Raw genomic sequence first — 24,028 nt, 5'->3', positions numbered from 1 at the left:
ATGTGTTGTCCCTTTCCTTTGTCTTCTTGAATGGCTGTTTAAATTTGTCCTCAATACTATTGTTTCCATTTTATGCAACAGTTCTTATGTTACAGTTGTCAATGTTAGTTTTTATTCTGCTGTTATGTTGTTAGCTCTGTTTCAGTCCAATTTAGTTTAGAGTTGTCTTTTCTAACTTGTTCCATGTGATTTTTGAATTCTTGTTTAAAGAGGCTTTACCTTCTTATTGTTATTTGAGGATGCTGAGCATTTTCCTGAAAAGTTCTTATGGATCCTTTAGTAGACGATTTTTAGAAACATACTTATCTTCTGTATCACCCAAATAACATTTTCTCATATAATTACATCTTTTTCTTATTAAAGTACATTTAATATTCTTGTTAAAATAACAGAAAACCTATAGCAAGCGTACCACAAAGAAAACAATTTTCTGCTCAACTTGGCTTACCCTTGACCATTCCGATTCCCTCTGTCCAAAGACAACTATTTTGAACTCTTTCATTTTGTTCCTTCTGATAATTACCTTCTTAGTCTAAATAACATGCTTATATTGCTATCTCTTGATTTTATTATTGTTTTGAGCTTATTATCATACATGATAATTATGAACATGAGAATTATCTTTCTGATATTATCTTTCTAATACATCCCTTCCCCAGTATGCTAGAAGAGCATTTCCATAATTTTTCTATCAATAGTATTTAATGTTTACATTATTATGACTAGCTGTATTTCTCTCATTAGCCACATAATGTAGCATAATGCAACTGTTTTGCTCTCCCTGTAGTCTCTAATTACCTATTTATTATTTGATTAATTTTGATATACCTATCATTGATTCATAAATAAAGTCTTCCACAGATTAATCTTCTTTCAATTTACCAGTATTATTTTTCTTTTGGAGACACCCTTTCTGGAGACCTTCAAACTCCACTCTGAGACACACCACATGATCTCTGGACCTGCAGCATAGCAATCATCTTGGGATTTTGCTTCATGATTGTGTTGGAATCGCCCTTCACCATCACCCTGGGAATTCACTTCTTTCCCGTATTGAACTCCTTCTTTTCTGGACTCCCTTTTTTCTGTATTCCTCTTTCCTGGATTTCATCAGTAGAGCTTATTTTCTAGGGGTGGCCAGATAAAGGGTGTAAATGAACTAAAAATTTAAAACTTGCATGTCTAGAAAACCTTTTTTATTCTACCCTCACACTTTTCTGCTCCTTTGACAGGATATAGATTTGCAGCTTATAGATATTTTTCTTTTACATCTATATAAACTTTATTTTCTTTCATGTCTATATCTGTCTTTCTTTTATATCTTGACAGCTTCACTCTATTTACTTGTAGAGTCTAGTGTTACTTTGAGAACAGTGCATTCACTTCCTTTGTGCACTGATTTTGTTGCATCCACTTGGGAGGCTTCTCAGGATGTTTATCTCTGAGGTTCTTGAATGTTTACTAACAAGTAACTTGGAAAGTGTCTGCTCATTTGCTGAGATGTGTGGAGCAAACCTACAATCTGGAAGATCATGCTGTTTCTAGAAATTTACATTAAATCAGATATTTTTCTTCCTTACATTTTCTCTAAACTCTCTTGTCTTTCTGTCACTTGGATATTGACAACCCTGGTTTATAACCTCTACTATTTTCCATTATTTATCTTTTTGTTCTACTTCCTGGCAGGTTTTCTCAACTTTCTCTTTTTTAACATTTTCCTTAAATTTATATTATTGAATCTTTGGTATCCAAAATTATCTTTGTGTTCTCTGGACATGTCTTTGTAAAAATAGGATTTTTTTTGGTTTTGATTCAGTGTTTTTCTCATCTTTTTAAGGATGTTAATTTTTCTCATCTTTTTAAAAACTTCTGCTCCCTGTGTTGTCTCTGCCTCCCCTGAGTTCCTCTGTTTCTACTTGTGTGTCTTCATCTTTTTCATGTTTGGGATTCTCCTCAACCTCTGATGATCCTAGGCCACTTAAATCTTTTTGTAAGCTTTGTGTGTGGAGTAGAAGAGGCTTATCAACTAACAGCTCCACTAAAGTTTGAGTGGACAGAAATATAGACATTTTTCTGGGAGAATCTCCAACTTCAGTACCTGTAGGTCTTGCCTTGCAGATGGGTGTGATTCCCCAGTATGGAGCCACCCAGTCCCTCTCTGTAAGGTGTACATGTGTCTGTGCTTCACAGCCGAGGAGGAAGGGAGCTGGAGTGTCACAGGTGCACATGTTGGGCCTCTTGGTTTGATCTTCCAGAACTTATGGGACTCTAGCCCCACTCTCAGCTATGCCCCGAGTTCCTGATCCCAGGATCTCTTTGGTTCAACTTGTCCAAAAAGCTTACTTTGGCTAAATAGGTGTGGGTATTTGCCAGGTTGCACAGACTTTGTGGGGAGCTCTAAGGGGTCTATCTACTTCATTCATATACTTTTGAGCAACACTTTTGCTCTTAATTCTAACCTGTAGAAGAATTAATAGAAGGTAGCTTGAGGTTTTTCTGGTTTCTGTGATGCCAGCTGGCTTGCTTGCCACCTGCCTCCAACCCCCAGCATCCTTGTGAGGTCAGATGCTCCTCTACTATCTGTTTTTCAGTTTCACATTTTTGTTCATATCCCTTGTTTACTCTTATCTTCTCTTGTTCCCTGTGTCCTTTTGAATTTACCCAAAGTTTACATGTGTGTGTGTTTCAATTTCTTTAAATAATTTGGGATGTCAAGAGATAGCAGAGGTAAATATATTTTCAATTCACCTTGAAGTCCCAAACATTATCTCTATCCTTTTTCTTCTGCATTAATATTTTGTAGGCTCTTTGTTGTCGCTTTCTTCTTGGTCTTCTGCCTCCCATGTTGGGTGACTTGTGGGAACCAGTGGGTCACATAGTCATCTTGCTCTGTTCTCATCACTCTTCAAATCTATAGCTGTGTAGCAAGGGAATCTCCAGAACTCCTGAATTAGTCACTGATTTCTATATTGCTTGCTTACTTTTTTCTTTTTTTTTGGTATCATTAAAATACACTTACATGAACAACACTATGGTTACTAGACTCCCCCTCCCATTATCAAGTCCACCCACCCCATACCCCATCACAGTCACTGTCCATCAGCGTAGTAAGATGCAATAGAATCCCTACTTGTCTTCTCATTGCTATACTTCCTTCCCTGTGTGCCGCCCTACATTATGTGTACTAATCATAAGGCCCCTTTTCCCCCTTATTACTCCCTACCCATCCTCCCCAGTCCTTTTCCCTTTGGTAACTGCCCACTCTTGCATTCTGTGAGTCTGCTGCTGTTTTGTTCCTTCAGTTTTTTCTTTGTTCTTATACTCCACAGATAAGTGAAATCATTTGCTACTTGTCTTTCTCTACCTGCTTGGCTTATTTCGTTGAGCATAATACCCTCTAGCTCCATCCATGTTGTTGCAAATGGTAGGATTTGTTTTCTTCTTATGGCTGAATAATATTCCATTGTGTATATGTACCACATCTTCTTTATCCATTCATCTACTGATGGACACTTAGGTTGCTTCCATTTCTTGGCTATTGTAAATAGTGCTGTGATAAACATAGGGGTGCATCTGTCTTTTTCAAACTGGGCTGCTGCATTCTTAGGGTAAATTCCTAGAAGTGGGATTCCTGGGTCAAATGGTATTTCTATTTTGAGCTTTTTGAGGAACCTCCATACTGCTTTCCACAATGGTTGAACTGAGATGTACATTCCCACCAGCAGTGTCAGAGGGTTCCCCTTTCTCCACAACCTTGCCAACATCTGTTGTTGTTTGTCTTTTGGAAGTTGGCCATCCTAACTGGTGTGAGGTGATATCTCATTGTGGTTTTAATTTGCATTTCTCTGATGATTAGCAATGTGGAACATCTTTTCATATGCCTTTGCCCATCTTAATTTCTTCTTTGGAGAAGTGTCTGTTCAGATCCTCTGCTCATTTTTTAATTGGGTTACTTGCTTTTTGTTTGTTGAGGTGCATGAGCTCTTTGTATGTTTTGGATGTCAACCCCTTATTGGATGTGTCATTTATGAATATATTCTCCCATACTGTAGGATGCCTTTTTGTTCTATTGATGGTGTCCTTTATTGGACAGAAGCTTTTCAGCTTGATATAGTTCCACTTGTTCATTTTTGCTTTTGTTTCCCTTGCCCATGGAGATATGTTCAAGAAATTGCTCATGTCTATATTCAAGAGTGTTTTGCCTATATTTTCTTCTAAGAGTTTTATGGTTTCATGCCTTACATCCAGGTCTTTAATCCAGTTCAAGTTTACTTTTGTGTATGGGGTTAGACAGTAATCCAGTTTCATTCTCTTACATGTAGCTGTCCAGTTTTGCCAATACCAGCTGTTGAAGAGGCTGTCATTTCCCCATTGTATATCCATGGCTCTTTTATTGTATGTTAATTGACCATATATGTTTGACTTTACATTTGGGCTCTCTATTCTGTACCACTGCTTTATGGGTCTGTTCTGTGTCAGAATGAAATTGTCTTGATTACTGTAGCTTTGTAGTAGAACTTTAAGTTGGGAAGCAAGATTCCCCCTGCTTTATTCTTCCTTCTCAGGAGTGCTTTGGCTATTCAGGGTCTTTTGTGGTACCATATGAACTTTTGAACTATTTGTTCCAGTTCGTTGAAGAATGCTGTTGGTAATTTGGTAGGGATTGCATTGAATCAGTAGATTGCTTTAGGCAGGATGTCCATTTTAACAATATTAATTCTTCCTATCAAGAGCATGGGATGAATTTCCATTTGTTAGTAGCCTCTTTAATTTCTCTTAGGAGTGTCTTGTAGTTTTCAGGGTATAGGTCTTTCTCTTCCTTTGTTAGGTTATTCCTACATATTTTATTCTTTTTGATGCAATTGTGAATGGAACTGTTTTCCTGATTTCTCTTTCTGCTAGTTCATCGTTAGTATATAGGAATGCAACAGATTTCTGTGTATTAATTTTGTATAGTGCAACTTTGCTGAATTCAGATATTAGTTCTAGTAGTTTTGGAGTGAATTCTTTAGGGGTTTTTATGTACAATATCATGCCATCTGTAAACAGTGATGGTTTGACTTCTTCCTTACCAATCTGGATGTCTTTTATTTCTTTGTGTTGTCTGATTGCTGTGGCTAGGACCTCCAGAACTGTGTTGAATAAAAGTGGGGAGAGTGATTGTCCTTGTCTTGTTCTCGATCTTAAAGGAATAGCTTTCAGCTTCTCACTGTTAAGTATAATGTTGGCTATGGATTTGTCATATATGGCCTTTATTATGCTGAGGTACTCTGTACCCATTTTGTTGAGAGTTTTTACCATGAATGGATCTTGAATTTTATCAAATGCTTTTTCAGCATCTATGGAGATGATCATGTGGTTTTTGTCCTTCATTTGTTGATGTGATGAATGATGTTGATGGATTTTTGAATGTTGTACCATCCTTGCATCTTTGAGATGAATCCCACTTGATCGTGGTATATGATCCCCTCGATGTACTTTTGAATTCAGTTTGCTAATATTTTGTTGAGTATTTTTGCATATGTTCATCAGGGTTATTCTGCAGTTTTCTTTTTTGTGTGTGTGTCTTTGTCTGGTTTTGGTATTAAAGTGATAATGGCTTCATAGAATGAGTTTGGAAGTATTCCTCTTCTATTTTTTTGGAAAACTTTAAGGAGAATGAGCATAATATCTTCTCTAAATGTTTGATAAAATTCAGCGGTGAATCCATCTGGCCTGGGTGTTTTGTTCTTGGGTAGTTTTTTGATAACTCATTCAATTTTGTTACTTGTAATTGGTCTGTTTAGATTTTCTGTTTCTTCCTGGGTCAGCCTTGGAAGGTTGTATTTTTCTAGAAAGTTGTCCATTTCTTCTAGGTTATCCAGTTTGTTAGCATATAGATTTTCATAGTATTCTCTAATAATTCTTTGTATTTCTGTGGTATCTGTTGTGATTTCTCCTTTCTCATTTCTGATTCTGTTTATATGTGTAGATTCTCTTTTTTTCTTAATTAGTTTGGCTAGGGGTTTATCTATTTTGTTTATTTTCTCAAAGAACCAGCTCTTGGTGTCATTAATTTTGTCTATTGTTTATTCTTCTCAATTTTATTTATTTCTTCTCTGATTTTTATTATGTTCCTCCTTCTGCTGACTTTGTGCTTCACCGTTCTTCTTTTTTCAGTTTCAATAATTGTGACTTTAGACTATTCATTTGGACTTGTTCTTTCTCCTTTAAATATGCCTGGATTGCTATATACTTTCCTCTTCGAATTGCCTTCTCTGCATCCCACAGAAGTTGGTGCATTGTGTTGTTGTTTTCATTTGTCTACATATATTGCTTGATCTCTATTTTAATTTGGTCATTATCCATTGATTATTTAGGAGCATGTTGTTGTGCATCCATGTGTTTTTGAGCCTTTTTATTTTCTTTGTACCATTTATTTCTAGTTTTATACCCTTGTGATCTGAGAATTTGGTTGGTACAATTTCAGTCTTTTTGAATTTACTGAGGCTCTTTTTGTGGCCTAGTATGTAATCTATTCTGGAAAATGTTCCATGTACACTTGAATAGAATGTGTATCTTGCTGTTCTTGGGTGGAGAGCTCTGTAGATGTCTGTTAGGTCCTTCTGTTCTAATGTGTTGTTCAATGCCTCTGTCTCCTTACTTATTTTCTATCTGGTTGATCATTGCATTCTATTTCCCCTTTTAATTGTGTTAGTATTTGTTTCACATATGTCGGTCCCCCTGTGTTGGGTGCATAGATACTTATAATGGTTATATTTTCTTGTTGGATTGACCCCTTTATGTAATGTCCTTCTTTTTCTCTTGTGACTTTCTTTGTTTTGAAGTCTATTTTGTCTGATACAAGTACTGCAACACCTGCTTTTTTCTCCCTATTAGTTGCATGAAATGTCTTTTTCTATCCCTTCACTTTTAGTCTGTGTATGTCTTTGGGTTTGAACTGAGTCCTTTTTAGGCAGCATATAGTTGGGTCTTGTTTTTTATCCATTCAGTGATTCTATGTCTTTTGATTGGTGCATTCAGACCATTTACATTTAGTGTGATTATCAATAGGTATGTAGTTATTGCCATTGCAGGCTTTAGATTCATGGTTACCGAAGGTTCAAGGGTAACTTCCTTACTATCTAAGAGTCTAACTTAACTCCCTTAGGATGCTATTACAAACACAACCTAAAGGTTCTTTTTTTATCCTTTTTCTTCCTCCTCCATTCTTTGTATATTAGGTATCATATGCTGTACTCTTTGTCTATCCCTTGATTGACTTTGGGGATAGTTGATTTAATTTTGCATTTGCTTCATAATTAATTGTTTTACTTTGCTGTGGTTTTATTTCCCTTGTTGGCAGCTGTTTAGCCTTAGGAATACTTCCATCTATAGCTGTCCCTCCAAAATGCACTGTGGAGATGGTTTGTTGGTGGTAAATTCTCTCAGGTTTTGCTTATCTGGAAATTGTTTTATCCCTCCTTCAAATTTAAATGATAATCTTGCCAGATGAAATAATCTTGGTTCAAGGCCCTTCTGCTTCATTGCATTAAATACATTATACCACTCCCTTCTGGCCTGTAAGGTTTCTGCTGAGAAGTGTGATGATAGCCTGATGGATTTTCCTTTGTATGTGATTTTATGTCTCTCTCTCTGGCTGCTTTTAATAGTCTTTCTTTATCCTTGATCTTCACCATTTTAATTATTATGTGACTTGGTGTTGTACTCCTTGGGTCCCTTGTGTTGGGAGATCTGTGCACCTCCATGGCCTGAGAGACTAACTCCTTCTCCAGATTGGGGAAGTTTTCAGCAATTACTTCCTCAAAGACACTTTCTATCTGTTTTTCTCTCTTCTTCTTCTTCTGGTACCGTTATAATGCAAATATTGTTCTGTTTGGATTGATCACACAGTTCTCTCAATATTCTTTCATTCTTAGAGATTCTTTTTTCTCTCTGTGCCTCAGCTTCTTTGTATTCCTCTTTAATAATTTCTATTTCACTTATCATCTCCTCCACTTTAATCTAATCTGCTTTTAGTACCCTCCTTTGTGTTTTTCAACAATTGGATCTCCATCCTAAATTTGTTCCTGAGTTCTTGAAAATTTTTCCGTACTTCCATGAACATATTAATGATTTTTATTTTGAAATCTCTTTCGAGAAGATTCATGAGGTCGATTTCATTTGAATCTTTCTCATATGTATTCATAAGTTTTCCTTGAACCAGGTTCCGTTGAAATTTCATAATTTGTCTGTGGTGCCATCTAGTGCCCAGAGGCTCTACTCTCTGGAGCTGCTCAGCTCCTGGAGAAATGTCAGGGGTCGCAGGGGCACGGTGTTGGTGCTTGGGGGGAGGAAAGAGCTGTTTCCTGCTTCCTGGCTGCTGTGCCTTTTTCCACTGACAGAACCAGTGGGCCAAACACACAGGTGTAAGCCTCTGTGCTTTGTGTTTGTAGCTGCTGTGGGTGGGGCTTCCCTCTGGCTGGCCTGATGCCAGGGCAGGGGTTACTGGTTTGCAAGCCTGAGCCAGATGCAGGATAGCCAGGAGGAAGACACAGCAGCTGGGTTTCATGGTGGTGGGCCTTGGAGCTGCATAGCCAGCCAGGGGGATGGAGCCCATGAAGATTGTTTAAGCTCCCAACCCTGTTCTGTGAGGTCTGCTATTTTCTCCAGTTGTATGCACTCTGGTGCAGCCTTCTTTCCTGTTGCTCTTTCAGGATTTGTTGTACTAATTATATTTTCATACTATATGTGGTTTTAGGAGGATGCCTCTGTCTCACCTCTCATGCCGCCATCTTTCATCCAGTCCTCTATATTGCTCGCTTTCATGGAGTATATCTCTGCTCTGTTCTAGGTTGTTTTTCTTTTTCTTTCTCCTATTCCTACTTCGTTTGAACTGATAATATTGAAAAATTATATTATAGGCATTCACTGCCCTTGTGGTCTTTCCTAAGTACTTTTTCTATCAAGACTACTTGCCTCAGAAAATGCACTATACCCAGAAATTTACTTTGTACCTGACTGTTTTCCAGGAGTTGCAGTATCTGGAGCTACGCAAAGGATCCCCTGCTTTAGAGAGCATCTCTCAGGGGTAGAGAGGGATATTGGTTGTTATTTGTCCCAGGACTCTGACTATTGGACAGAAGGGGCCAGAGGCATGAAATTCATTTTAGGAATTTTGTTCCATGGAGAAAAAGAGTGTGTCAAAAGCTACAGCTCTACCAAGTGCCTTTTAGCTAGTGCTAATTTCTCCAGGTCTGAATGTCTTTCGGTCTTTGTTTTCAATGTTATTGAGAATTTTCATCTATTTTTATTTTCAATATTTATTGAAAGAGAATGATTGGGGATTGCCACCCAGATTCCCTTTGAGCCAGAATTCTTTCCTATTTTAAATTGTACTTATGGTTAATTTTAAACCTTAAAACATCCTCCTAACCTATAGTTCTCTAACATTCTCTCTAATGTCAAAACTGAAAGGTTGTAAAGAATTTTGCATATTTATACTCTTTTCTCAGTCCATCTCTTATCCCTACAATCACTTCCTAGTTTTTGGTAATATAAAGCAGATTAGTGTAACTAATTATTTTTATATTATACACTTCCTTTTAATAATTATTTTGGATATTTGCATTTGATTTTATTAACGTGCATTTAAAAAAATTTGAGCTCTTTCAGGAGTTTTAATGCTTATTTCCCACTATTATTTTTTAACTATAAAACTCCCATTCTTGAGGCATTTAATTTTATTTACTCCCATTTAGATTATGCTATTCAGTGAAAAACTTTAGGTTTTGTTTTCTATTTTTTTTGAAGGATTACTGGAGTCAAGTATTTCTGAATTCTTGCATATTTGAGAATTTCATTTTATTGGTTAAGTACCTGAGTGATACATTTTACTCTTCATATAAAATTCTTTCATCAAACCTCCTTCCCTCAGAACCAAAAGATGCTGTCACATTATCTCCTGGAATGTCAAGTTGCAGAGGGAAATATTTGCCAGTCAGATTTTGTTGCTTTACTTATAATCTATTTTTAATTTGTTTGCTTGCATGTATACTTGTAGGATTTCCTTTTTCTTATGCTTTTAATTCCAAAATTCTTCTGTAATGCATTTGGCATGGATGTCTTTTCAATACATTTACCTGGACTATGATTAGCTATTCTCATCTGCATTTTGGGGTCTCTTATTTTAAAGTTTTTCCTTCAGTTATTTTTTGTTACTTCCTATTATTTGTTCCATATTCTTATTTTAGAGCATCTTCAAGTCTGAAATAAAAGTCTCTGTTCTCATTCTCTGCTGTCCATATCTATCATACCCTTTTCCCTTTTTTCTTTCTGTGTTCACGGCAGCCATCATAAGTTTGTTCCATATCCTAACATTTCAGTTCTGCTCTTTCTTCCTAAATTGAAGCTTTACCTTTCCCCTGAAAACCTACTAAACAATGCTTCTCAGCCCCTCTTGAAGTTATGGATGTCCATGTGAACAAATTTTACCAATGGAATATATAAAGAACCGATACCACTACTACACCTGGCCCGTAGAAATGTCCCATAAATCTTCCATGTTATTTCCCATTCCATGACAACCTTCAAAGCTATGTGTTGAAGATGGTGGAGCCACATGGTAGAAGGAAACTGCTTTCCTGAATTAGCAATTGGAGAGGAGCCATCTGCTAATCAGGAACATGTGTTTTGGATTTCACATACCAGAAAAATAAACTTTTATTTTCTTGATCCACTGAAATTTGGGGGAGGCAGAGTTATTTGTAATAGCAGTAAGTATTATTTTAGCTAATATTCATAGCCTGTTTGTTCACTATGCTTTGTTTTGGCCTCTCTTTTGTAAAAATCATATCTTTGACATCTTTTTGAGAATGACCAGTTTTCTCTAATTTTATCTGAATGACATCTAAGTCTTGGTACAATGTGCTCTTTCTCTTATAAATTCCATGTTAATTTTTGTCTCCTTTACACATTCTTTAAAATGTAATGATTGTAGCAACATAGAGATTGTCAATGGGTTGTGTGCTTTTTACTCTGGGATCCTTACATATTGGAAGGTTTCCAGGATCTGATCAGTGTCCATATAGAGCTACTTTTATGCATCAAGGCACAATTCTATACTACTCTCCTGATCTGATCCTTTAATTACTGTGAACCAAAAGAAATCATAGTAGAAACCATAGACTCCCTGCATGCACTGGTGTCAGGCTCTTCCTGTTTTTGCTCCAGTTCCAGTGCTTTACCTCAGGTCAAAACTAGTTACTTTCCACTCTCTGCACACATATGTATGTTTTATTGACTTGTTTCATGTTTAAGTTGTAACTACAACTGGCCAGGAGTATATTGAGTGTGGTTAAAGAGACCAGTAATCAGCTCATCCCACAAACAATATATTTTAAGTGGGAGACAGCTCCACAATTACTTTGTGATGAGAACTTGGGCCTTTGTTTTACTTAAAATACAGATTCCTAGGCCCCACAATGGAAATTATGATTTAGCAATTCTTGGGTTAAGCCCATGAATCTCTATTTTTAAAAAGTTCAAAGTGATTTTGACATGCAGATAAATACATGATCTGGAGGAAAATTAACATTATAACAGACAATTTAAAATATAAAATTTTCATAACCCATGTTTCCATCAGTAGATAAATGGATATAAAAAAATCACTACATACATAAAATGGAATATTATTCAGCCTTGAAAAAGAAGGAACTTCTAACATACTACAACATGGATGAACTTGAAGACATTATGCTAAGTAAAATAAACCAGTCAAATAAGGACAAATATTGTATTATTTCACTTATATGATATACCTGGAGTAGTCAAATTCATTGAGACAGAAAGTAGAAAGGTGGTTGCTAGGGGCAGGGTGGAGTGGAGAGTCATCATCTAATGAGTAGAAAGTTTTGGTTTTAGAAGTTAAAGAATGTTCTGGAGATGGATGGTGGCGGCGGCTGCATGATCTAGATGTGCTTAATATCACTGAAATGTACACTTGAAATTATTTAAATGGAAAATTTTTTTGTATATTTTCCTACAATTTAAAAGATAAAATGCATAAAACATAACTAAATTCACTCCCCATTATTCCCTTTAAATTTCTATATTATTAGAATCATAGACTTGAGCACCAGAAAGGTTTTTAGAGATGAAGAGGCCCTGTGAGAGGGAGAGATTTACGGAAGGCAAGCAAGTAAGTGAGCAACAGAGACAAAACTATAAGCTCTAAGTCTTGGTTCTTTTTGTCAGAATACAATACTTTAAGTACTGAATGCTCTGTTTTCCTGATTGTTGGTATGAATTTTGGACACTGTGTTGTGACTTCCAGCAATCTCCTTAAGACAGAGAGGTATATTCAGCAGGAAGCAGTATATCCACTATTATTTCTAGTAAGTCCAATAAAGGTCTTGGGATATTGGAAACAGCTTGGCTTTTCAGGAATGGGTGCATCTGGGGGCTTTCTCAGGTTGACAGGAGAGCACAGGAGCTAATATTGTGGTTGGGTCACTGACATGGAGAGCCCTGGGTTCTGGAGTGAGAGTGGAGAGGAGATCAGGAAAAGCTTGTCATCACCTTCCTGGCTTTGAAGATTCCAAGTGAGCCTGGTGGACACCTCTGTGGTATGTTATGACTAATAAAATAATACATATGCAAAGATGAGGCATAGCCAGAATTACAGATGACTGTCTGGAAAAGACTATTCCTACACTAAAGAAGTGGAACAACTCACTCATAGAGAATTTAATGAATTACAGCTTGGAAGAAGCCAAACAATGACGAGTTTTATACTAATTTGCCACACACAGAAAATTCTCCAATAATAGAGGGGGTGGTGACTAAGCCCTGTTTAAGGGACTTAACTGGGTTGTATGTATGCCACAGCTTTGGAAAAAGAGAATGCTAACATTCCATAGGCCACACTGGAATTCAAGACCAAAATACTCAACTTCTCCAATGGTTGAGTATAAATTGTACAACCACTGAGCTGCCAGAATTTCCTCTAGTTATGACTTGTTACAGATAGATGCAGCTGCCATATGTCACTGAGAAACCATAACAGCCTGCTCATGTCAGCTGAAGAAATACATGAATTCAAAGAATTTGCCCTTCCAGCATTTTTCAGAGTAAACCACTGTGTACATCTGAAGTGTATGAAAATAAAAATCATTTCAAAAGCAGCATTAAGTGGAAGGATTTAAAATAGCATATGTGGGGATAGTTTATTTTTTTCCCGGGAAGCCACCAACAGCTTTGGATACATGGTTACCTCAGCAGCTGATGACAAACCAAAGAAAGCTAATCACTTCAGTATGATTTTCTGCAAGAGTCTCATAATTTACCATCTAAGGTGTTCACATTCCAGTAAATTTTTCTTTTCTTGGTGTCCACAGTATTATGTGCTTTAAGAGTAAAAATGTACAGTTTGAGTTGGACCTCTTTCTCTTAATTTGAAAAATCAAATGAGACAAATGTAACATTCAAATAATTTTCAAAGCAGGAGGATTTCTTCTCATACTTAGAGGCTAAAGAGAATGTTTTCTTCAACTTTGTACCCTAGAAAAACCCAACCTTAGTTTACTTTTTCATTTCAGGTCTTCCTGGCAAAGACTGACTGCTGACATGGCTCCGGTGCAGGCTCATATTTTCCTCCTGGATTATACTTTTGCAGTATAGTATACTAAATACAGCTCCTACAGGCATAATCACCTCACTCCACAACCAGGCAAAGATAGGCTACTTATCATCTATTCCAGATTTTCTGGAAAACAGAAAAAGTGTTTTCTAGTAAATGAAAGGCAGTAAGAATGTCTGGCACTGAGGTGTTCTCTGTAACTAGTGATAATATTTGTATGCAGATGATTTGATACTGCATCCTATAATCTGTTGGATTCATTTTGCCTCCTTGGCTGGGCATGATCACTTCTAAAACTGGAGTTTAGCTTCACTTATTTTCTCTATTATGTTTATGTTTCTTCTGATCTCTTATTACTTCTTTCTGTTTAATATGGGTTTGATTTGCTCTTCTAGCTTATTAAGAGAAAAGCTTAGATCATTGATTTGAGAAATTCTTTTCTAATATAATCATACAATGCTATAAATTTCCCTCTAAGCACCACTTTAGCTGCCTCCCACAAATTTTGGTATGTTGCACTTTAATTTTTATTAAGTAAAAAATGTCTTTCAATTTTCCATGCAATATCTTCTTTGATCCTTTGGTTATTTAGAAGCATGTTTTTTAAATCTCCAAAAATTTAGAGATTTAAAAAAATCTGTCACTAACTCCTAATTATCTTGTGGCCAGAGAACATATTTTATAAGATTTCTATTTTTTAAAATTTTGGGGGGCTTTTCTTATGGCCCAGAATATACTCTATTTTGTAAATATTCTGTGTCTGTCTAGTTTAAAAAATGTGTATTTTACTGTTTGGGGAGAGAATAATTATATATCAATTAAGTCAAATTAGTTGAAAGTATTGTTCATACTTCCTGTGTCCTATTTTTTGTCTAATTGTTTTATGTATATTGTTGAGAGAAAATTATTGAAATTTTCATCTATAAATTGGGTTATCTATTTTTCCTTTTAGTGTTATCAATATTTGCCTCATGTACATTTAAGCTCAAAATGTATTTGTGTATTTACTAGGTGCACAAACATTTAGAATTATTATGTTCTCTAGATGAATTATCCCTTTATAGTTATGAAATGTCCTTCTTTATTCCTGGAAACATTCCTTGTTCTAAAATCTAATTCACCTAAAATTAATATAACCATTCCAGCTTTATTATGCCTAGTTTTTGCATGATATATTTTATTCCCTTCTCTTACTAACCTATATATGTCTTCATGTTTAAAGTGGCTTTTCTGTGGACATAAATTTAGGCTGTTCTTTTTAATTAAGTCTGACAATTTCTGACTTATATTGAGCTAAATCTGATCTAAATCTATCATCTTCCTATTTGTGTTCCATTTGTCCCATCTATTCTTTAATACTTTATTCTTATTTTCTGCCTTAACTTAAATTAAGTTCTTTTATGACTCCACTTCATCTTCTCTATGGTTGTATCAGCTCTTCCTCTTTTTGAAGTCCCTTAGTTGTTGCTTCAGGGTTTAGAGCACACATCTTTAACTTACATAGTCTACATTCAAATAGTAATGTTATACTTCACATATAGTATAAGAATCTTAAAATAACATAGTTTCATTTTCCTATTCCCAACCTTTTTGCTTTTACAGTCATTCATTTTACTTCTACATGTTATAAACTCCAAAATATATGGTTATTTTTGTTTTAAGTAATTATCTTTTAAAGATATTTTTAAATGAGAAAAACATTTTTAAAGGGATTTTACTTTACCCACATATTTATCATTTCCATCATTCTCTATTCTATCCTGTAGATTTTAGTTTCCATCTGTTATCATTTTCATTCTGCCTGAGCACTCCCTTTAATATTTCTTTTTGTGTGTATGTACATATCTGCTAACAATGAATTCTCTCAGCTTTTTATTTCTTTCCTTTTGGTCTGAAAATTTTTTTTTATTATATCTTCATTTTTGAAAATTTTTTGCTAACTATAGAATTCTGGATTTACAATTTTCTTTTAATTTTTCAAAAATGTTATGTCATTGTGTCTCTGGCTTGTGTTCTTCTTGATAAAAAGTCTGCTGTCATTCATATCTTTATTCTCTTATACATGATATGCCCCCCTCATGGCTTATTTTAATATTTTTTTCTTTGTCACTGGTTTTCAATAGTTATATATGATGTACATTTGTGTGTTTTTCTTTCCTTTGCTTTGGATTTACTAAATTTATTGAATATCTGAGTTAATAGTTTTTTTCATCTGTGGAAAGTTTTCAGTCATTCTTTCTTTAAATATTTTCCTCCTTCCCCCACCATTCCATTTCTGGACTCTTACTGCACCAATGGGCAACCAGTTGATAGCGTTTCACATGTCTCTGATGCACTATTATTTATTTACTTACTGGTAGGGGAAAGGGTATTTTTTAGTTTTTATAATCTCTGTGCTTCATTTTCAAGAGTTTATATTCTTATGTTTTCCTTCACTTTTCTTTTGCCTTATATAATATGTTGCTAATAACCTCCAATACTTTTTCAATTTCAAATATTACTTTTTTTCACCTCATAAACTTTCATATTTTTTATATCTTCCATTTCTCTCTTCATCATTTCAATGTTTTTTTCTACTTCTTGAATATGTACAGTACATTTATAATAATTATAAAAGCTGTTCTAAAGTCTCTGAAATTTCATCACATTTGTCAAATATTTGTCAAATATTTCTGTTGATTGGATTTTCTCTTTATTTTAGGGTAAAATTTTTCCAATTCTTGAATGCTGATAATTTTTCATTGGATGTTGGATCTTATTACTGGATCCCAGTTTTAAATATTTTTTTGTCTTTTTTTTCTTTAGAAAGTGTTGGATTTTGTTCTGATCTAAGCTACTTGAAACTAGTTTGATACTTTTGAGGTCTTCTTAGGTCCAGAGATGCCTCTTATCTCAAGCTAACTTAGCCCTACCTCTAAGGCAATGCCCTTCGAGGAATTCTACCTAATTTCTTGTATCTTATGAAATTGCTCTAGTCTGGCCAGTAGGAATATGAAGTATTTCCTGCCCCTTTGGAACCTCTAACTTGTTAAGCCTACTATTTTCAGTGGTTCTTTCTCTGGCTCTGGGTACTTTCTTCTTATTCATTCCCATATGTATATTCAGCCAGATACTTGGGGTATTTTTCTGTAGATATTTGGAGCTTTCTCTCTGTGTGGCTAACTCTTCTCCAGTACTCTTTTCTGCAAGTACTCACCATCTTTGCCTTCCTGAACTCTACCCTCAAACTTAGGAAGACTGTGTGATTCATTTTGGCTCCCCCACTTTGTACTGCAGTCTGGTAATTACTTCTAGGCAGGAAGTCGGAGCACTTGCACAATTCCCTTGTGTGCTTCCCTTCTCTCTGGGGTCACAGGCCCTGCTGTTTGTGAACCATTGATCATGGCAAAGTCTCCAGCTGGGGAAAATCTGATTCTACAAAAATTTGTCATGTCATTCTTCACTTTTTATTTCTCATTTAAGTTTTTTATATTCAGGAACCAGTATAGAGTAATGAGAAAGAATGAGGCCATGGAGATTAACTATTCAGGCCTTAATCATAACTCTATTTAAATATGCATTAATTATTCAGTTTATTCATGAGTTTATTCTATTATTTTCATAGTATTTATTGAATGTCTACTTCGTGTTGGGCACTGTGCTAGTTTGTTGCCTATAAAATAGGGAGAAATAATACTTACCTCATTGTGGTAGATTGTAAAAGTAGCCACAAATATTTCCATCTATTTCCCGCTGTGATGTTGCAGACTCCCTACCAAGAGTTAAGAGTCTTTTCTTTTATCCATTAAATCTGAGCTGGCCTTGTGACTCACGTTGGTCTAGATACTGTGGTGGAAGAGATGTGTACTGAGTTCTGAGCCTGGAGCTCCAGAGACTTTGCAGGCTTCTACTTTCATGAAACCTTGTGTCTGCCATGTGAGTAGGCCTGAGCTGGCCCGCTGGAGAGAGAGAGGCCTAGAGGAAAGAAACATCTATTATCCCAGCCATGGTAATCAAGACCATTATAAACCAGTCAGCCCCAGGCCACCCACAAGCCTATTATGTATCAAGCACTGTGGTATATTCTAAACCCAGTTTATCTGTTTCAGTGAGCCTAGTTAAGATTTACTGATTCTGGTTCAGACTGGATGAAATGCCAACTTGAGCCTAGTCTAAATTTTTAACCTGCAGAATTGGGAATTAAATTAATGTCTGTTTTAAGTCCCTATACCACCCCAATGTTTTAGAGTAGTTCATTATGCAGAAAAACTGAAGAAATACGCTATATAAGATTGTGGTGGAAATTAAAGAATAATATGCATAAAGTTCCCTAGCACAGTGAGTGATATGTAGTAGGTTCTCAATAAGTGTTTAGAATTGCTGTTTTTAATATCACTGCCATTATCAGAGATTCGTATGTCATACTGGTGGATAGAAACTGTTTGAGACCTCTGAATGCTTTCTAATTCTGAATTCCTTACATGTGTAGCTTCAACTGTATAGCTGATATATACACACACACACACATCACATGAACCCATATCTATACACATACATTAACTCTTAAATAATAAAACATTTTTTATGACATCATAACTTAGTGTACTGTTATTTAACCCACTTAAGAATAGGTTTGTCTAGTAATAATGCATATATAATATAGTGTATATGTGAATAAAATTTTTTTCAAAAATTTGAACATTAAAGTACACTAAGCAGTAAAACTAAGTGTGACTCAACTTTGATGATCCAGAAGGCACTAGAGGTTCTTTTTTCATTGTAAATATTTGTCCCGACCTGCAGGACTATCAACAGGGGTCGACGACCTGGAGGAGAGAATTGAAAAATAAAAAAGAATGGGGCAAGGGACACAAAGAATGACCAGCAAGACAGGATGTCTGATCAAGCTGGCACAGTTTATTGTTTACAGGTTCAATTTATACAAGTAGCAAGTAAGGGGTGGGTCAGGAGATAATTGGACTTTAGGTGGTGCTGGCAGGGAGGTGTAGAAGGGTGATTGGGTCTTGGTTGGCGCCGGCAGGGACAGAGAACCCGGAAGAGAAGCGGGGAGTTTGCCATTTTGGGAGCGGGGGAGGTGTTTCTTGCTTAACAAAGGACAGAGAAGGCACATGCTGTGAGGTAGCCTAACCACTAACTCTAACTTAGAAATGCAAATGTTGCTAGGTAAATTAACCCCTAGCTCTAACCTAGGAGTTCACTTAATGCGCTTCTTAGTGATAGGGGAATGTGGGGGCCTGGCCTACGGCCAAAGCTGAGCCCCACTCTAGCTGGACAATGCCCTAAAGATGGTGCCTGCTTCTTAGACACCACCCTTCCTGGCCCTACAGCTCAGTGCATAAGGAAGTCTCTATGATTGGCTTGTCTCTATTTCCGTGCTCATGCTCATAGCATGCTTTTCACATGCTTCCAATAAGACTGAACCTGGTGCGTGATCAGTCAGCTGATTGGTTGGGATATGCTATATAAGCTGCTGCCCTGGAGGAAGTGGTTGTGGTTGTTTTTTGCTTTTGCCTTTCGCTAGATAGATGCTTGGATGCCCATAATAAAGATTCTTAATGAACCAGGCCTTCAGTGATCGTTCTTCTGCCGTCGCCCTAGATGGCGGGACGCGATAGCTGGTGCCGAAACCCGGGACGAAAACCTGGCATCTGAGGACGGAGTGGAACTTCTCACCCTGCAGCGATCTGAGTGGACACCCTTTGGAAGAGTTACACGAGTGACTGACATTTTGGAGAGTGGTGAGTATGGTCAGGGACAAAGTGAAAGCAACATCAGGTCGTGCGAATGCAAGCAATTGTGGTGTGTGTATTTAGCCTATGTGTTCCTTGTCTTGTTCTGTCTTAGTCTGTATATGTTTCTGCATTTCCTCATGAAAGAATAAGAGCGCTGTGAAAAGTTCGCAGGTAAAGCGACGTAGACTAAAGTTTGTGGGAATTGATGAAAACCAGTTAGCGAGGTCTCTGAGGCTGTAAGGAGACTCAATTCAGGGGTACGAGCACAGGTGCATGTAATCTCAACTTAGAATAGAGTCAACTTCCTTTCCTCCGCACTATGGGTTATGCGGGCAGAGGAACCACTCTGGGCACTCCTAAGAGCTAATGGAGAGGGGGAGGAAGTCCTAGAAGATGTCCGGGAGGAAAGATCCTCCTCTAGGACCTCAGAGAGGGGGTCCAAGCGAGGAAGATCTACAGATGAGGAAGGGGAGCTATCGGGAGAGGAATTAGAAAAGCATATAAGGAGACTTAGAATTGCTCGGAGGAAGGAATGCCCTATCCCCCGCAGTTATCCCTCCCTAATGCAGCTAAGGCAACAGAAAGAGGAAGAGGAGTCAGAAGACACCCCCCTCTCAACAACCCTGAAACCGTCCTTGAAAATGGTGCAGTCAGCCCCCCCTCTTCCTCCGGCTTCATTTGCAGAACCGCCCCTGTATCACGTACAGCCCTGTCGTCGTACGTGTGATTGCAATCAAGGACTAGAAAGAGGGAGGTGGAGGGAGTGGCTGAGAGAACAAGGAAGTGCCGCTTTCCCTGTATTTGAAGACCCTAATACACAACAGATGTATCACCAAGCCCTAGATTTCAAGGTCATTAAAAGTCTGAAGGAAGCATCTACAACATATGGCCCCCAGGCAGTTTTCACTGTTTCTTTAGTGGAGTCAGTAGCTTCTCTTAATCTGACGCCGGATGATTGGGCCAATGTAGCAAGAGCAGCCCTCTCTGGAGGTCAGTACCTGACATTTAAGACAGCCTGGCAAGAATTTTCACAAGACACGGCTTGGCGTAATGCCGCAGCAAGTAATCATCAATGGAACTTAGACATGTTGATGGGCACGGGTCCATATTTGGGTCAACAGAATCAGGTAAGATTCCCCCCAGAGGTATATATGCAAATAGCCGCGGCAACAGTGAGGGCCTAGAAGACGCTGCAAGGCACAAGTGACCTACAGGGTCAGCTGTCAAAGGTGTTGCAAAGATCTAATGAGCCATATGCAGACTTTCTAGCCAGACTGATGCAAACAGCCGGTCGCATATTTGGTGATGTTGATACTGCTATGCCCCTTGTGAAGCAGCTGGCCTAAGAGCAGGCCAACAAATGGTGTAGGGAGGCCATAAGACCCTAGAAGAACAAAGATCTGAGTAGTTATATTAAGGTTTGTAGGGACATTAATGACAGCGTAGTGCAAAGACAGGTTATGGCCGCAGCCATAACTCAGGGATTGAGAGATGCTCGTGGCAAGTCAACCCCTCCTGGGGCCTGTTTCTACTGCAAACAAATAGGTCATTTGAAAAGAGATTGTCCCAAGTTGAAAGAAGCCAACGAACCTGCTAGCAAGCCCAAACCAAGATTATGCCTGAGATGTAGAAAAGGAAATCACTGGGCCAGTGAGTGTAAGTCAGTAGTGGATGTAGAAGGCCGACCGCTGTCCCCTCAAGAGCCAAAAAACGGGAGGAGGGGCCCTCCACCTCAGAGCCCGCAAATGTATAAAGTGGTTCAACAGATACCCAGAACTCACCACCCTTTGACAGATCAGGGAGTTCACCCAGCACCGAGAGATCACAGAGAGCAACAGCAAGAAGCATTAGAGTAGACATCTGTGCCACCACCAGACTCGTATTGACCCCCGAGATGGGAGTTCAAGTTGTAGAGTAAGATTTTAAGGGACCTTTGGCAAAAGGAGTAGTGGGTCTCTTATTGGGCCGGAGCTCCACTACTAAAGCAAGGTTAATAGTACACCCAAGAGTTATAGATCCAGACTATGAAGGAATAGTTAAAATTATGGTCTCCTCCCCACGAAGAATCATGGCTATTAGCCCAGGAAATCACATTGCTCAAATTCTTATGCTTCCTAGCAAACATGATTTGTATGCTCATAAAAATGCTGTTTGAGGACAGCAAAAGTTTAGGTCTTCTGGGGCTCCGCTGGCTTGTCTTACATTAGATTTGAAAATCAGGCCCATGCACACCTTAAAGATCAGAGGTAGGCATTTCTCAAGATTGCTAGACACAAGAGCAGACCGTAGTATCATAAAAAAAGATGAATAGCCAAAAGAATGGCCTTTAAATTGAGCTGCGCAAACCTTAAGAGGACTCGAGATACCCCAAGCGCCCCTATGTAGTGCTGCTTCACTGTCTTAGATGGACCAAGAAGGGCACGAGAAGATAATTCAACCCTTCGTGCTAAACATACCCGTGTCCCTCTAGGGAAGAGATGTACTAACCCAAATGAATCTCAAATTGACCACGGAAACTTTCTACAGCGAACAGTCTAACTGCATTATGAAAAGACAAAGCTACCCTGGGACAAGTGGACTTAAGAAGAACTTGTTGAGTCGAGAAAAGTCCATTCCTTTGTCTAACATTACGCCCAGTCGATTTGGAGGGCCCAGGCTGAGTTTTTCCTCAGGGCCACTGAAGAAGAACAGCAAATAAAGATTCAGTGGCGATCTGAGAATCCTGTGTGAGTTCCTCAGTGGCCCCTTACTAAAGAGAAAAAAGAAGCAGCCCACACTTTAGTACAAGAGCAGCTTGCTGCCAAGCATATTCAGGCCTCTACCTCCCCCTAGAACACACCTATTTTTGTGATAAGAAAGAAAACAGAGAAGTAGAGGCTTTTACATGACCTTAAAGCTGTAAATAAGCAGATAGTGCTTATGAGCTCAATACAACTGGGTTTGCCACCGCCCATGGCCCTGCCTAAGGCATACATCCTTTTGTGTCATGAGAGCAGCAAAGAGTTAGAGACAACCCTCAAGGTCAAAGTATGGTGGAACGCACCCACCTCACCCTCAAGAATGCCTTATATAAACAAAAAGGGGGAATAGGAGAAGACTTTAGATCCCCCAGAGACAAATTAAACATCATATTATTCATTTTAAGCTTTTTAACACTGGACAAAAATGGCCGCAGTGCAGCAGAGCGGCACGGCCAACAATCCAATCCAAAACACATGCCTAAAGTTTTGTGGAAAGATGTATTGGAAAGAACATAGAAAGGCCCAGACCCAGTGATAATCTGGACCCGAGGCTTGGTTTGTGTTTTTCCACAAGACCAGCAGAACCCCGTTTAAGTGCCTGAACGTCTGATATGCAGAGTAGAAAACCCCGGAGTGGAGGTACAAAATGATTGCACTGCTTCTGCTCCTGCTGTGGATCCTACAGCAGGCGACGGCGGAGCCGAGCTGCAGCTGCAGCCACCACCACGCTGACTATCACCATTCCTACAGCAGAGACGCTGAATGGTCTGTCCCAGGCCACTGCCTCGGCAATGACAACGCAGAACATCATCAACAGCCATTTTAAGAATGGGATGGCCTTGGTCAACCAACGCATGAACCTTCTTCAAGAACAATTGGACCTCTTGGGAGAAGTTTTGTCTGTGGGCTGCATCCATTCTTATACGGGGGTGTATTACTGGTATGTTAAACGCCACCAAAGTCTGGTCAGGTGTAAGTGTCATAGGAATATTGCTAATTGTGGGCCTCCTCCTGCTTAGGAGGAAAGTCTGTTACAAAAACAGCAACAAGGAGAACAGAAGGTCCTGTTGCAGGCCATGGCAGCGCTAGAGGAAGACATCTCCCCTAGAGTATGGCTTAATATGCTGGATCAGTAGTCACGGACGGGTAAGATCAGGAGCTGCGCATATCAACCTAAGACAGGGCGCAGACCTAAGCTGTCTGTTGCCTGAGGACAGGTAAGAATGCCGCAAACTCCAGATGACCTAAGACAAGCATGATCCCGACAGCCCCTTAGTTATAAAACAATAAAAAAAGAGATGTGGGGGCCCGGACTACGGCTGAAGCTGAGCCCCACTCTAGCTAGACAACCCCCTAAAGATGGTGCCTGCTTCCTAGACACCACCCTTCCTGGCCCTACAGCTCAGCGCATGAGGAAGTCTCCATGATTGGCTTGTCCCCATTTCCGTGCTCGTGCTCATAGCATGCTTTTCACATGCTTCCAATAAGACTGAACCTGGCGCGTGATCAGTCAGATGATTGGTTGGGATATGCTATGTAAGCTGCTGCCCTGGAGGAAGTGGTTGTGGTTGTTGTTTTTTGCTTTTGCCTTTCCCTAGATGGATGCTTGGACGCCCATAATAAAGATTCCTAACGAACTAGGCCTTCAGTGATCGTTCTCCTGCCGTCGCCCTAGATGGCGAGACGCGATAGGGGAAAACTTGTTTCTAATGCATGGATGGGTTCATTGTTGCTGACTTTACAGGGAAGATTTCTAGCTGATTTTCCAGGAAAGATTTTTACTCAAAACGTTGCTGTTGTCTTAAGGCTTTTGTGACCGAATCTGCTTAAAGGCCCACAGATTTGCTTCCAACATCTCCCCCTTTTTTTCTTATATTGAAACAGCCAGCCTAGCTCTGGCTGGGTCAAGGCTTGTGCCTGTCTTAGGTTGTACG

Source organism: Manis javanica, chromosome 13 (genome assembly GCF_040802235.1).
Source record: "Manis javanica isolate MJ-LG chromosome 13, MJ_LKY, whole genome shotgun sequence".
NCBI classification, from domain to species: Eukaryota; Metazoa; Chordata; class Mammalia; order Pholidota; family Manidae; genus Manis; species Manis javanica.
This window is presented reverse-complemented; position numbering follows the sequence as displayed.